Source organism: Heptranchias perlo, chromosome 14 (assembly GCF_035084215.1).
Source record: "Heptranchias perlo isolate sHepPer1 chromosome 14, sHepPer1.hap1, whole genome shotgun sequence".
Lineage (NCBI taxonomy): Eukaryota > Metazoa > Chordata > Chondrichthyes > Hexanchiformes > Hexanchidae > Heptranchias > Heptranchias perlo.
Genome location: NC_090338.1, coordinates 61,711,694 through 61,728,401, shown reverse-complemented (window position 1 = coordinate 61,728,401; position 16,708 = coordinate 61,711,694).

The following is a 16,708-nucleotide window of genomic DNA, read 5'->3' as shown; positions in this document are numbered from 1 at the left end:
CAGGACAGAATGTAGGACAGGATATGTGCAGCAGAGTAATTTGAACAAGTTGAAGTTTATGGAGGGCTCATGATGGGAAGCTAGCAAGAAAAGTGTTGGAGTATTCAAGTCTGGAGACAATGAAAGCAAGTATGAGGGTTTCAGCGGTGAAGGGGCTGAGGTAGGAACAGAGGTGAAAGTAAGTAGTCTTCGTGATGGAGACGATATGGGACCTGAAGCTCAGCTCGAGGTGAAGCAGGACGCTGAAGTTGCAAACAATCCGGTTCAGACTAAGACAGTGGTCAGGCATGGGATGGAATCAGTGGCAAGGGAGTGGAATTTGTGAGGGGGGGCGGGCAAAGACTATTGCTTTGATCTTCCCAATGTTGCGCTGAAGGAAGTTATGACTCATTCAGGACTGGATGTTGTACCATCAGTCTGACAGCACAGGGGCATTGGGGGATCAAAAGAGGTTGTGGAGATTTAGAAGTGGTTGTCACATATGTGGAAGCTGATTCATGTCAGCATATTTTTAATACCTATTTATGGGATCATCTTATTGTTCAGCAAGCGAGAGAAGTCTCATCTAAGGGATACAAACTCTTAAATCTGATCACAGGAAGTAGACAAAGTTAATCATTTAGGGTTGCTGACATGACGAGTCTTTTGCAGCAAGCAATCTCTGTTTTGAATTCTAAGGGTTATTGACCACTTTATATAATTATGAAGGATCCCTTTTGATGTCCTTTATCTCTGCGGAAGCTCCTTGACAAGCAGAAAAATATATTAAGTAGTTTTTGTGCCATCAGTGTAGAATTGAAAGCTCCATGGGTTAGTATCAACCTCACGAATAGGTTTTATCTTATGAATGCTGGTCTAGGTTGAGGGTTATTAGGAGAGTTAGTGAATTGTTGACTTTTTATTTTGTGAACTGAGTCAAATGTTGTAATCTACGTAGAATTTACAGCACAGAAACAGGCCATTCGGCCCAACTGTTCTGTGCCGGTATTTATGCTCCACACAAGCCTCCTCCCACTCAATTTCATCTCACTCTAACAGCATACCCTTCTATTCCTTTCTCCCTAATGTGCTTATCGAGCTTCTCCTTAAATGCATCTATGCTATTTTCCTCAACTACTCCTTGTGGTAGCGAGTTCCACATTCTCACCACTCTCTGAGTAAAGAAGTTTCTCCTGAATTTCCTATTGGACTTATTAGTGACTATCTTAGTGTCAGAAACATTTTCTGTATGTCTAGTAGAGAATCTAGTAAAATGTGCTTTGTTGACTGTTTGCTACTGTTTAATTTTTACTTTTAATAAACCTGATTCATAAATCGTAGTCTAAGCCATCCAGTCAGATTGAGTAATCATTCATCCATTATTATGATCCAAAAATTAGGACATGGGAAGGCTTGTGTCAATTTTAGTGATCAAATTACGCTAACAAGGCTGTTCAGTTCAACCCTTAGTTGGTGATTTTTTCCCATGGAAGGTGAGGGCTGCCGACACAAGGGGATTGAATACTCTTGGAGCCCAATCTCCTCCTCAACCATTCCCAAGTCAGGATAGTGCAGATGAGATTCAGAACAAAGCTCCCTGTACCCGGAGAATTTCCCCTGTTCACTATTTGTGGTTAGGCACGAGTATGAAGAACACATTTATGATTTTGCTACTAATAGCCGACGAATTCGTCCTCCAACGTGCCTTAAGCCAACTTAAGAAGAGAATATAGCAAGGATGTCCAAACTGCAGCCCACGGGCCACAAGCCCTGGCAATTGGGCCCGCTGCACTCAGACAATTCAGTCCCATTGGTGCTTATATTTCTCATTCACTGTTTGAATTTTGTGGGCCTGGAAGTTTGGAAAAGACAGACGCAATCACGTTTCCCTCATTTGGTGAATAAATGCTAAATCAAAACACTTAGGAGTTGGTCGTATCTGCAGCTTGAGACATGTAAATTAATGGGAATGTGGAGGTCAACTTTGAATGTGGCACCTGAAGCCCCATGGTGACCAATCTTGGACACCCCTGTCTTACAGCAAGTTTGACATTTCCATTTTGCACGCCAGCTGTCTTTCTGACCTTGAGTAGTTGCGTTGCCAATTTGTGCTGAATTGCAGTCAGATTTGTGCAATGGAGCCCCACTCCCCGACCTGCTAAACATACCTGACGTAGGACCATTACAGATTGCGGAGGCAGAGAGTCTTTCATCTCACATGCACGGTTCCATTTTACAACGTTCGGGTTGGAATGGATCAAAAAGGATCAAGTTTCCCCCAGTCTCGTCAGGCTTCTTTTGCGGTGCTTGCAGAAAGGAACCAACAAGAGCAAAACAGTGAAAAGAAAATGGATCTTCACTCTGATTCATAATCAGAGAAAGAACGGAGACATCAGCCTTCCCCAGCAAGATCAAGAATCTGGTATTCTCTCTGTCACCTGGATCCCATCAAACTTTACCTTCACAAAGCATATTTCATTAGGAACTCCAAGTTAACATTTCAAACGTAATAAACAGTGACACTCTTTTTACCTTCATAATTTTAACATGTATTCGCATATCCAGTACTTTTAATCACTTAAACGGGAGAAGCTGGAAGCTTTTAAGATTAATTTGCGAATAATGTTCAGAGCAGTCAGTAAAATGCTGACAGCATGGAGGTTTTATTAAGTGTGACAGCACAAATCATTGTCTTTTTTTTCCTCTTGCATTTTGCAAGCCCTGAAGCTCAGGATCTGTAGATTAACAGAATGTTAGTCTGAATGTTGCAATGATTTTAACTTTTCATTCAAATCTGAATGAGAGCACAGTGTGCTTCCCTTCATCTCCCAGACTCATCTGTCTCCAATTTGCACTACGGCGGGTTGTGTCACAGGGACAGACAGCGTAAGATCACTAATTTAATCAGATCAGACAGTGGCATTTCTCATTATTTACTGTATTTTTTTTCAAGAGCTTAGCCCCTTTTGTACCGTCCGTGAAGAGGGCGCCATCTACCTGCAGAAGTGAAAGAGATAGCAGGTTTGAGTTGGAGCGTACCTAGCCGAGGGAGGAGAACAGTCGGCCAGGGTTGGCTCCTGTTCCTGACTCACTGGCCAGTGAACGCTGCAGGGGCGGGAGTGCACGTGTGTGCAAACAGGATAGGGCTCACTGGTGCCGTTCCCCCCTCCCCGGCCAGTGATGGCATTTCTTGCCTATTCTTACTTGTCTAGGCTCACACGAGAAGAATGCCCATTTGGGTGAGATACTGGAGGACCGATGGTAGCTGTAACTTTACCAGCAAGAACCCACACTCCAGTAGGAGTAGGTGAGACAATTGGAAAAAGAGACAGTGGGCACCATTTCAGGGGTTGGCACCCCACTTTCCAAAAGCTGTGGACTGCACCCAGAGGGCCTGGGACTGAACCCATCTCTCTTTCTCTCTCTTTCTAAGGCCGCTGTTAATTTATTTTCTGGTTTTCTGTCACCTTCTCTTACAAGCACCACTTAATGTAATCTAGAACACCTGAAGTAAATAACCGGGATGAGGGAGGTACACAATGTGGACAATGTACTTAGGTGTCAGCTGTGGCTTAGTGGGTAGTATTCTTGCCTTTGAGTCAGAGGGTTGTGGGTTTAAGCCTCACTCCAGAGACTTGAGCACATAATCTAGGCTAACACTCCAGTGCAGTACTGAGGGAGTGCTGCACTGTCAGAGGTGCCATCTTTCAGATGAGATGTTAAAATGAGACCCAGTGTGCCCGCTCAGGTGGACGTAAAAGATCCCATGGTTCTCCCCGGTGTCCTGGACAATATTTATTTCTCGACCAACACCACTAAAGAAACAGATTATCTGGTCATTATCACATTTTTTTTTATTCGTTCATGGGATGTGGGCGTCGCTGGCGAGGCCGGCATTTATTGCCCATCCCTAATTGCCCTTGAGAAGGTGGTGGTGAGCCGCCTTCTTGAACCGCTGCAGTCCGTGTGGTGAAGGTTCTCCCACAGTGCTGTTAGGAAGGGAGTTCCAGGATTTTGACCCATTGCTGTTTGTGGGATCTTGCTGTACGCAAATTGGCCGCCGCGTTCCCTACATTACAACGGTGACTACACTTCAAAAATACTTCATTGGCTGCAAAACGCTTTGTGACATCCTGAGGTTGTGAAAGTGGCTATATAAATGCAAGTCTTTCTTTCCCTACTGAGTGTAAAATTTCCAGAGTGCAATGACCCAGATAGTGAAGTATCAATAGCCAAAGTCCTGTGGTTTGCGTGGCTGTGTCCAATTCAGTGTTACGGGTCGGCCTGTTGCACTCTGAGCCTCTATGCTCTGGAGCCATTTCACCCAGCTATTTTGTTTGAGCACCAAATCTCGCAGGAGGCTATTCGGAATAACTAGTCGAAATAGCTTCATAGAGGCTTATAAGCATGGAGCTGACGTCACATTATGACAACGGTTAGCTGATCCAGACCAAGTAGGACCTCACGCCGGGGGGGCATGTGTTTTATGAACAAATCAGTAAAATCAGATTCTAAGACTATTTCACTGCTAACCCCGCAGTAGGGCGCTTTCCAGATCAATACACGGCAAAATTACCTGCCTGGATAATTACACTGTCTTACCAGCAGAACACAAAGGGCCCCAGCACTTGATATACTGTAGTCACCCACACGGGACACTCCCTGACTTCGCCAGCCCACCTGCGGGAGACAGCGAGCTGAGACGATACACTCCCCCGTTAGGGTGTGGAGAAAGGTCAGAAAATGCATCAGCCCGAGGAGTGGACAAAGCTGCAAAGGCTGCCCGGCCAGCGGCCAATTCAAGGGCTACATTGCCAGAGGGCTGGGAGCGGGTCCCCTGGTCATCGCCTTGGCTGGTAAATGGTGTGTGATGAAGGAGCGCAAAGGAGGTGGGAAAAACAACAAGATTGTGAGCTAAGCGATATATTCTTTAAAAGAACAGGTCAAAGGTGACCCTGGGTCAAGCACTGGTGCCCTGATGTGCTGTGCCACTGATTGGTTGGAATTCATGGTTGTTGCCAGGATTTAGCTGTAGGTTTGCTTCCCAGTGAGTGACGTACTTTCTATATTCTATATTCCCCTTTTACTTTTTTTCTTGCTTTGTTTCTCTTTTCTCTCAGTCTCCTGCTCCCTCTAGAGGTTAAGGGTGAATTAACTTCACCTCTGAGGTGATGTGCTGTTAGTCGCCCAGAAAGGGGAGTTGTATTGTTCTTTAGTTGGTGGGTTGTCACTCCTTTATCTGGCATGGTGTAGTGTTTTTTGAACTAAGGGGGTTGATTAAGGGAATTCTTAATCCTATTAACAACTTAAAACTACCCAGCATATTTTGGGTTTTAAAACTAGATTTCCCTGTCAGGACCATTCGGTTATCATTTTTCAAACACGCTTTATTCTTTAAACTGAATTCAACTAACCTGTAAGTGTTGTGATGAACTATGGAAAGAGCTTCAATTAGATTCATTTTATCAATTTGAAAGATGTTAGTTTGTAAAATTTTACAGCTGTATCTGATCCCTGGCAACAACCTGATGAGGCCACTGCCTGTTTTGGGTTAACAATTCATGCAATTTGTGTCTGGCTTCTTTAAAACAAACTTCCTCCTATCCATCAGCAGATGTAAGAGCTGAAACATTGCCCCTTAGAGAATGAACAAACGAACAAACGGCCTTGCAATTATGTAATGCCTTTCACTTCCGTTGGATGTACCAAAGCATTCGTAGTCATTAAATTACTTTTGAAGCGGAGTCATTGTTGCAATGTAGGCGAACACAACGGGTTATACCAACAGCAGATGAAATCAATAACCAGCTAATGTGTTTTGGCAGTGTTGGTTGAGGGAGGAATGTTGGCCAGAACACTGGGAGAACTCCTTGTTATTTCTTTGAATAGTGCCATGGGATTGTTTATATCCTCCCGAACAGGCAAACAGGACATTGGATTAACATCTCATGTGTAAGGCCAATAGCGAAGAGTTTGATTCTACTCTGAAAATTAGGTTCGCCTGAGAGATTGTTGCACCTTCATCAATGGCCGAATGAGAGCTGTTACCACAGCATCGTTACACCAGTCCCAGAATCAGCTCTGATTGACAAAATGTTCAAAAGTGATGAATATTTGAGAAAGACAAGAAATGAGCAAATAGAATCACTTGATGTGATAGTAAGGGGGAGGGCACATCAAATGTTATTGGAAGAGTCAGATAGGTTTTGGCCATTGTTATGTTTTTGAATCTTTTCTGTCCCTACACTAGATCTTTTCTTCGGCTTTGAAATTTTAGATCAATCGCAGAGGTGAGTGCCAACTCGCTGTGTTAAAAGGTGAGCACCAACTCGCTGTGTTTATAGGTGAGCACCAACTCGCTGTGTTCAAAGGTGAGCACCAACTCACTGTGTTTATAGGTGAGCACCGACTCGCTGTGTTTATAGGTGAGTGCCAACTCGCTGTGTTAAAAGGTGAGCACCAACTCGCTGTGTTTATAGGTGAGTGCCAACTCGCTGTTTTAAAAGGTGAGCACCAACTCGCTGTGTTTATAGGTGAGCACCAACTCGCTGTGTTAAAAGGTGAGCACCAACTCGCTGTGTTTATAGGTGAGTGCCAACTCGCTGTTTTAAAAGGTGAGCACCAACTCGCTGTGTTAAAAGGTGAGCACCAACTCGCTGTGTTTATAGGTGAGCACCAACTCGCTGTGTTTATTGGTGAGCACCAACTCGCTGTGTTAAAAGGTGAGCACCAACTCGCTGTGTTAAAAGGTGAGCACCAACTCGCTGTGTTTATAGGTGAGCACCAACTCGCTGTGTTTATAGGTGAGCACCAACTCGCTGTGTTTATAGGTGAGCACCAACTCGCTGTGTTTATAGGTGAGCACCAACTCGCTGTGTTAAAAGGTGAGCACCAACTCGCTGTGTTTATAGGTGAGCACCAACTCGCTGTGTTTATAGGTGAGCACCAACTCCCTGTGTTTATAGGTGAGCACCAACTCGCTGTGTTTATAGGTGAGCACCAACTCGCTGTGTTGATAGGTGAGCACCAACTCCCTGTGTTTATAGGTGAGTACCAACTCGCTGTGTTTATAGGTGAGCACCAACTCGCTGTGTTTATAGGTGAGCACCAACTCGCTGTGTTTATAGGTGAGCACCAACTCGCTGTGTTTATAGGTGAGCGCCAACTCCCTGTGTTTATAGGTGAGCACCAACTCGCTGTGTTTATTGGTGAGCACCAACTCCCTGTGTTTATAGGTGAGCACCAACTCGCTGTGTTTATAGGTGAGCACCAACTCCCTGTGTTTATAGGTGAGCACCAACTCCATGTGTTTATAGGTGAGCACCAACTCCCTGTGTTTATAGGTGAGCACCAACTCGCTGTGTTTATAGGTGAGCACCAACTCCCTGTGTTTATAGGTGAGCACCAACTCCATGTGTTTATAGGTGAGCACCAACTCGCTGTGTTTATAGGTGAGCACCAACTCGCTGTGTTTATCGGTGAGCACCAACTCGCTGTGTTTATAGGTGAGCACCAACTCCCTGTGTTTATAGGTGAGCACCAACTCGCTGTGTTTATAGGTGAGCACCAATTCGCTGTGTTTATAGGTGAGCACCAACTCCCTGTGTTTATAGGTGAGCACCAACTCGCTGTGTTTATAGGTGAGCACCAACTCCCTGTGTTTATAGGTGAGTACCAACTCGCTGTGTTTATTGGTGAGCACCAACTCGCTGTGTTAAAAGGTGAGTACCAACTCCCTGTGTTTATAGGTGAGCACCAACTCGCTGTGTTTATAGGTGAGCACCAACTCGCTGTGTTTATAGGTGAGCACCAACTCCCTGTGTTTATAGGTGAGCACCAACTCGCTGTGTTTATAGGTGAGCACCAACTCCCTGTGTTTATAGGTGAGCACCAACTCCCTGTGTTTATAGGTGAGTACCAACTCGCTGTGTTTATTGGTGAGCACCAACTCGCTGTGTTTATAGGTGAGCACCAACTCCCTGTGTTTATAGGTGAGCACCAACTCGCTGTGTTTATAGGTGAGCACCAACTCGCTGTGTTTATAGGTGAGCACCAACTCCCTGTGTTTATAGGTGAGCGCCAACTCCCTGTATTTATAGGTGAGCACCAACTCGCTGTGTTTATAGGTGAGCACCAACTCGCTGTGTTTATAGGTGAGAGCCAACTCGCTGTGTTTATAGGTGAGTACCAACGCCCTGTGTTTATAGGTGAGCACCAACTCGCTGTGTTTATAGGTGAGCACCAACTCCCTGTGTTTATCGGTGAGTACCAACTCGCTGTGTTTATAGGTGAGCACCAACTCCCTATGTTTATAGGTGAGCACCAACTCGTTGTGTTTATAGGTGAGCGCCAACTCGCTGTGTTTATAGGTGAGCACCAACGCCCTGTGTTTATAGGTGAGCACCAACTCCCTGTGTTTATCGGTGAGTACCAACTCGCTGTGTTTATAGGTGAGCACCAACTCCCTGTGTTTATAGGTGAGTACCAACTCCCTGTGTTTATAGGTGAGCACCAACTCCCTGTGTTTATAGGTGAGCACCAACTCGCTGTGTTAAAAGGTGAGCACCAACTCCCTGTGTTTATAGGTGAGCACCAACTCCCTGTCTTTATAGGTGAGCACCAACTCGCTGTGTTTATAGGTGAGCACCAACTCCCTATGTTTATAGGTGAGCACCAACTCGTTGTGTTTATAGGTGAGCGCCAACTCGCTGTGTTTATAGGTGAGCACCAACTCCCTGTGTTTATAGGTGAGCACCAACTCCCTGTGTTTATAGGTGAGCACCAACTCGCTGTGTTAAAAGGTGAGCACCAACTCCCTGTGTTTATAGGTGAGCACCAACTCCCTGTGTTTATAGGTGAGCACCAACTCGCTGTGTTTATTGGTGAGCACCAACTCGCTGTGTTTATAGGTGAGCACCAACTCGCTGTGTTTATAGGTGAGTACCAACTCGCTGTGTTTATAGGTGAGCACCAACTCGCTGTGTTTATTGGTGAGCACCAACTCGCTGTGTTTATAGGTGAGCACCAACTCCCTGTGTTAAAAGGTGAGCACCAACTCGCTGTGTTTATAGGTGAGCACCAACTCGCTGTGTTTATAGGTGAGCACCAACTCGCTGTGTTTATAGGTGAGCACCAACTCCCTGTGTTTATAGGTGAGCACCAACTCGCTGTGTTTATACTTGAGCACCAACTCGCTGTGTTTATAGGTGAGCACCAACTCCCTGTATTTATAGGTGAGCACCAACTCGCTGTGTTTATTGGTGAGCACCAACTCGCTGTGTTTATAGGTGAGCACCAACTCGCTGTGTTTATAGGTGAGCGCCAACTCGCTGTGTTTATAGGTGAGCACCAACGCCCTGTGTTTATAGGTGAGCACCAACTCCCTGTGTTTATAGGTGAGCGCCAACTCCCTGTGTTTATCGGTGAGTACCAACTCGCTGTGTTTATAGGTGAGCACCAACTCCCTGTGTTTATAGGTGAGCACCAACTCGTTGTGTTTATAGCTGAGCGCCAACTCGCTGTGTTTATAGGTGAGCACCAACTCGCTGTGTTTATAGGTGAGCACCAACTCGCTGTGTTTATAGGTGAGCACCAACTCCCTGTGTTTATAGGTGAGCACCAACTCGCTGTGTTTATAGGTGAGCACCAACTCGCTGTGTTTATAGGTGAGCACCAACTCGCTGTGTTTATAGGTGAGCACCAACTCCCTGTGTTTATAGGTGAGCACCAACTCGCTGTGTTTATAGGTGAGTACCAACTCGCTGTGTTTATCTTCATTATACGTTCACATAAAATAGATTTGTGTTACCATCAGGCTGTTGCAAGGAATTAGGTTAAGGTGCAAAATAATTCTCGAAACTTATTTCACAAACTAAACTTTCAGTAATGCACTCAGAATAACGAATCTGTTAATTGCTTTTCGCTCCTGGAATTATCCTGGGCTGCCATGTTACGTCTCTCTCTCCCAGCTTCAATAACCATTAGAGCATCACAACCTCAGACATAAGAACATGAGAAATAGGAGCAGGAGTAGGCCATACGGCCCCTCGAGCCTGCTCCGCCATTCAATGAGATCGTGGCTGATCTTTGACCTCAACTCCACTTTTCCACCCGATCTTCATATCCCTTGATTCCCTTAGAGTCCAAAAATCTACTGATCTCAGCCTTGAATATACTCAACAACTGAGTATCCACAGCCCTCTGCGTAGAGAATTCCAAAGATTCACAGCCCTCTGAGTAAAGAAGTTTCTCCTTATCTCAGTCCTAAATGGCCGACCCCTTATCCTGAGACTATGCCTCCTAATTCTAGTCTCTCCAGCCAGGGGAAATAACCTCTCAGCATCTACCCTATCAAGCCCTCTCAGAAATTTATATGTTTCAATGAGATCACCTTTCATTCTTCTAAATTTCAGGCCCATTCTACTCAATCTCTCCTCATAGGACAACCCTCTCATCCCAGAAGTCAATCTAGTGAACCTTTGTTGCACCATCTGTAAGGCAAGTATATCCTTCCTTAGATAAGGAGACCAAAACTGTACTCAGTACTCCAGGTGTGGTCTCACCAAAGCCCTGTACAATTGTAGCAAGATTTCCTTACTCTTGTACTCCAACCCCCTTGCAATAAAGGCCAACATAACATTTGCCTTCCTAATTGTTGTACCTGCCTGTTACCTTCCTGTGTTTCGTGTACAAGGACACCCAAATCCCTCTGAACATCAACATTTAATAGTTTCTCACCATTTAAAAATATTCAGTTTTTCTATTTTGCCTGCTAAAGTGAATAGCCTCACATTTCCCCACACTGGTGGCATGGGCGAACACGTGGCAGATGAAGTTTAACATGGAAAAATGCGAGATGATGCATTTCGGTCGTAAAAATGAGGAGAGGCAATGTAAACTAGAGGGCACAATTCTAAAAGGATGGACAGAGGGATCTGTGGGTGTATGTGCATAAATCATTGAAGGTGGTCGGGCAGGTTGAGAAAGCGGATAAAAAAGCATTCAGGGTCTTGGGCTTTATAAATGGAGGCATAGAGTACAAAAGCAAGGAAGTCATGATGAACCTTTATAAAACATTGGTTCGGCCACAACTGGAGTATTATGTCCACTTCTGGACACCACACTTCAGGAAGGATGTGAAGGCCTTAGAGAGAGTGCAGAGGAGATTTACGAGAATGATTCCAGGGATGAGGGACTTAAATTATGTGGGTAGACTGGAGAAGCTGGGATTGTTCTCCTTGGAACAGAGAAGGTTGAGAGGAGATTTAATAGAGGTATTTAAAATCATGAAGGGTCTAGACAGAGTAGATAGAGAAAGACTTTTCCCATTGGCGGAAGGGTCAAGAACCAGAGGACATACATTTAAGGCGATTGGCAAAAGAATCAAAGGTGATATAAGGAAAAACTTTTTTACACAGTGAGTGGTTAGGATCTGGAATGCACTGCCCGAGGCGGTGGTGGGGGCAGATTCAATCAAGGCCTTCAAAAGGGAACTGATAAGTACTTCAAATGAGAAAATGTGCAGGGCTATGGGGATAGGGCGGGGCAGTGGGACTAGCTGGATTGCTCTTGCATAGAGCCGACACGGACTCGATGGGCCAAATGGCCTCCTTCTGTGCTGTAACCTTCTATGATTCTATGATTATACTCCATCAACACCTTCTTTCCCACTCACCTAACCTGTTTATATCATCGAAGTCATTAATATAAATTGTAAATAGCTGAGGCCCAAGCACTGATCCTTGCAGCATCCCGCTTGTTACAGCCTGCCAACCTGAAAATGGCCCGTTTATTCCTACTCTCTGTTTCCTGTCCATTAACCAATCCTCTATCCATCCTCTATCCCCGATCCCATGAGCCCTTGTAATAACCTTTTGTGTGGCAACTTATCGAATGCCTTTTGAAAATCCAAATATACTACATCCACTGGTTCCCCTTTATCTACACTGCTAGTTACATCTTCAAAAAACTCTAATAGATTTGTCAAACACAATTTCCCTTTCATAAAACCATGTTGACTCTGCCTAATCATATTATGATTTTCTAAGTGCCCTGTTACCATGTCCTTAACAATGGATTCCAGCATTTTCCCAACTACTGATGTAAGGCTAACTGGCCTGTGGTTCCCTATTTTCTCTCTCCTTCCTTCCTTGAATAACGGGGTTACATTTGCTATCTTCCAATCCAACTGGGTCCGTTCTAGAATCTAGGGAATTTTGGAAGATTACAACCAATGCATCCACTATCTCTGCAGCCATCTCTTTTAGAACCCTCGGATGTAGCCCATCAGGTCCAGGGGATTTGTTGACTTTTAGCCCCATTAATTTCTCCAGTACTTTTTCTTTATAAATATTAATTACTTTACGTTCCTCACTCTCATTAGACCCTTGGTTCCCACAATTTCTGGTAGCTTTTTGTGTCTTCTACTGTGAAGACAGATACAAAATATTTGTTTAACATCTCTGCCATTTCCTTATTCCCCATTATAATTTCTCCTGTCTCTGCCTCTAAGGGACCCATGTTTACTTTCACGAATCTCTTCCTTTTTACATACTTGTAGAACCTCTTATAAACTGTTTTTATATGTCTTGCTAGTTTACTCTCATTCTATTTTCCTCCTCTTTAGCAATTTTTTGGTCATCCTTTGTTCAATCCTCAGGCTTACTATTCTTCTTGGCAACATTATAAGCCTCTTGTTTTAATCTAATACTATCCTTAACTTCTTTAGTTAGCCACAGATGGATCACTTTTCCCGTGGTGTTTTTATTCCTCAATGGAGTGTATATTCGTTGAGAATTATGAAATATTTCTTTAAATGTTTGCCTTTGCTTATCTACCATCATATCTTTTAATCTAATTTCCCAATCAACCTTAGCCAACTCCCCCTAATACCCTATAGAATTGGCTTTATTTAAGTTTAAGATTCTAGTTTCAGACTTAAGTACGTCACTCTCAAACCAAATGTGAAATTCTATCATATTGTGATCACTCTTTCCCAGATGATCCCTTACTATGAGATTACTAATTAACCCTGTCTCATTACACAAGACAAGATCTAAAATAGCCTGTTCCCTGGTTGGTTCCATGACATATTGTTCTAGGAAACTGTCTCGAATGCATTCCATGAACTCGTCCCATAAACTACTTTTGCCAATTTGATTTGCCCAGTCTATAAGAAGATTAAAGCCCCCCCACAATTATTGCATTACTATTGTTACAATCTCCTCATTTCTTGATTAATACTCTGTCCAACACTATAACTACTGTTAGGGGGCCTGTAAACTACTGCCACCAGGGTTTTCTGCCCCTTGTTATTTCTTATTTCCACCCATACTGAATCTACTTCCTGATCTTCCGAGCCAAAATCCTTTCTCACTACTGTCTTTATCTCATCCTTTATTACTAGGGCTACCCCCCACCCCCACCACCAACCCAACTTTTCCATTTTGTCTGTCTTTTCTAAAAGTCAAACATCCTGGAATATTTAGTTCCCAACCTTGGTCACCCTGCAATCATGTCTCAGTAATGGCTATTAGATCAAACCCACTTATCTCTATTTGTGCCATTCATCTATCTTGTTACGAATGCTTCATGCATTCAGATAAAGTGCCTTTAATTTTAACTTTTTACTATTTCTCCTTGATTTGACCTTATTCATTGATGCACTATTACTGTTAAACGCCCTGCCCCTTCCTGACACACTCTGCTTATCTTTACCCAAATCACTACACTGCTCAATGGCCTTGACTTTTCTCCTTAGATTTATAAATTTACCCTTACCTAAACCCTTTCCCACCCCCCACCTTTTTAGTTTAAAGCCCTATCTGCAGCTCTAGTTATTCGATTCACCAGGACACTGGTCCCAGCCCGGTTTAAGTGGAGCCCCTCCCAACGGAACAGCTCCCTCTTTCCCCAGTACTGGTGTCAGTGCCCCATGAATCAAAACCCTGGTCTCCCACATCACTCTTTGAGCCACGCATTTAACTCTCTGATCTGTTTGACCCTAGGCCAATTTGCTCTTGGCTCAGGTAGTAATCCAGAGGTTATTACCTTTGAGGTTCTGTTTTTAATTTGGACCCTAGCTCCTCAAACTCCCTCAGCAGAAGCTTATTCCTCGTCCTGTCTATGTCATTGGTTCCTATGTGGACCATGACAACTGGATCCTCCCCCTCATGCTCCAAGTTCTTTTCCAGCCACGAGGAAATGTCCTTAACCCTGGCACCGGGCAGGTAACACAGCCTTTGGACTCCCAGTCGCAACTGCAGAGAACAGTGTCTATCCCCCTGACTATACTATCCCCTAACACTACCACATTCCTTTTTACTCCCCCTGCTTGAATGGCCTCCTGAGCCACGGTGCCATGGTCAGTTTGCTCATCCTCCCTGCAGCCTTTGTTCTCATCCACACAGGTAGCAAGCGCCTCGTACTTGTGGGTCAAGGGCAAAGGCTGCGGCTCCTCCATCACTGTATCCTGGGTCCCCATACCTGCCTGACTCAGTCACATCCTCCTGTCACTGACCACTAACCAAATCTAAACCACTACCTAACCTCAGGGGTGTGACTGCCTCCTGGATCAAAGTGTCCAGGTAACTCTCCCCCTCCCTGATGCATCGCAATGTCTGCACCTCGGAGTCCAGCTCAACAACGCTGAGCCGAAGTTCCTCGAGTTGCAGACACTTACAGCAGATGTGATTGCCTGGGATCGCGCTGCTCTCCACAAACTCCCACATACTGCAGTTACAGCACCACCTGCAACACCATCTCTATCTAACCTGGTTTTATATATTTAATGAGTTAAATGTTTATATTCACTCGATATTCCCGGCCACTGGGGAAGCGGGATTCCCGGCCGTTGGGGGAGGATTCCCGGCCGTTGGGGGGAGGATTCCCGGCCGTTGGGGGGAGGATTCCCGGCCACTGAGGGTGAGGGGGATTTCCCAGCAGCTGGGGGGGATTGCCAGCCGCTGGGTGGAGGGGGATTCCAGGTTGCTGGAGGGGGGTGGGGGATTCCCGGCCGCTGAGGGGAGAGGATTCCAGGCCGCTGGGTGGGAGGGATTCTCGGCCTGTGGGGGGGGATTTCCAGCCGCTCTGGGGGGGATTCCTGGCCGCTGGGTTGGGGGGGATTCCAGGCCTTGGGGAGGGGGGGATTCCTGGCTGCTGGAGGGGGATTGGGGAATTTCTGGCCGCTGGGAGGGGGAGTATTCCAGGCCGCTGAGGGGGGGCAGTTCTCGTCCTATGGGGGGGTGGGGATTCCCAGCCGCTGTGGGGGGGGGAATTCCTAGGCTTTTTCTTGTTTTTAAGTTTAAATGATCAGGTGCTCCAGTGTAAGTAGATGTTCCCACCCCTGTGTAGAGTAAGGAAGAATGATGTAAATTGGGAAATAGTTATCAGGTGATACCAACCTCTGTGCCTCTCATGGCCATTTAGGACCATTATCCTAAATGGTTAACTTCTTAACCATGATGCTCATCCTGGTTACTTGGTCGTCACCCTCGATCGGTCACTAACCTATAAAAGCCAACTACTGAAAACTGCTGAGAAAGTTAAAACCTAATCGCCAAACTTGTTGGCTCTACCTCGGTAGCAAAGGCCTCCACTTTAGGCTCATCTGATCTCGCCCTCTGCTATTCAGTTGTAGGATATTGCTCTCCCAATTGGGCTCGCTCACCGCACACTAAGATGGTGGATACTCAGCTGCCTGCTACTATCTATCAGGCGCATTGAACCGTACTCTCCTCCCATCGTCACCAATCCTCTGCACCGGAGCTCCTCCACATCATCATCGTTCAGATGCAGTAGCAAAATTGGTGAAAAGCCTTCGTGACAAAATCATATCGCCAGTTCACTCTGATTTGTTCTAACCACCAACAGCGGTGCTCTCTTCAAGACACCCAATATGTGCGCCCTTCGACTTTCTCATCAACTCGCTGGCATGAGGAGCGGACAGCAGATGCTCCCATTACTCACCATAGCATCCCCGAGCCTACAAACCGTCAACCAGGATTCAACCGGCCACGTTGTAGTCAGGCACTTCTCAGCCACTTTCGAACTGGACAGGGACACTGCACCTCAAATCTTCACCCATTGGGCTTTCGTGACAATGACAATGCTTTAAAATGGCTGGAACTCTATGTCGAGTCTGCATATGCTAAATAAATAAATCTTCATTTTAAAAAGCCTGGGTATTGGAGAGGGAGTGAGACAGTGGTGGGGAGGGGACAGTGAGGGGGGGGAATTGGAACGTCAAGCCCGGCTTCTGCAATTATAAGGGAAAAAACAATGAGCCACTAGATGGAGTGCTTCTACCTCAAATAATGGCCCGGATTTTGTGCTGAGCGACGAATGAACGGCACCCGTCACTCATTAACTTTAAACTCACCCACAAACTATCCACGGGCTTCTGGGCACCAACTTCCTGCAATGGGCAGCGGGAAAAAATGCAGCAGCCTCTCCTGGGCATCTGTGAGCTGTGTGAACAGAGAAAGGAACTGTCTGTCTGTCCCCTCAAACAATCAGATTGAAGCATCCTTGACAAGCCACGCAGAGTGAGAACCAGGAACTGCAAGCTAGAACAGTAAATTCAATGTCAAATCAGTTAGAGAAAGCGAAATAAAGAGAAGGTAAGAGGTATTGAATTAAAAGACAGAGATAAAAGAGACAGAAAGAAAAAATTATTTTTTTTGAAATGCCCAACAACAATTAAAATTGGAAAGAATGAGACTCCACATTT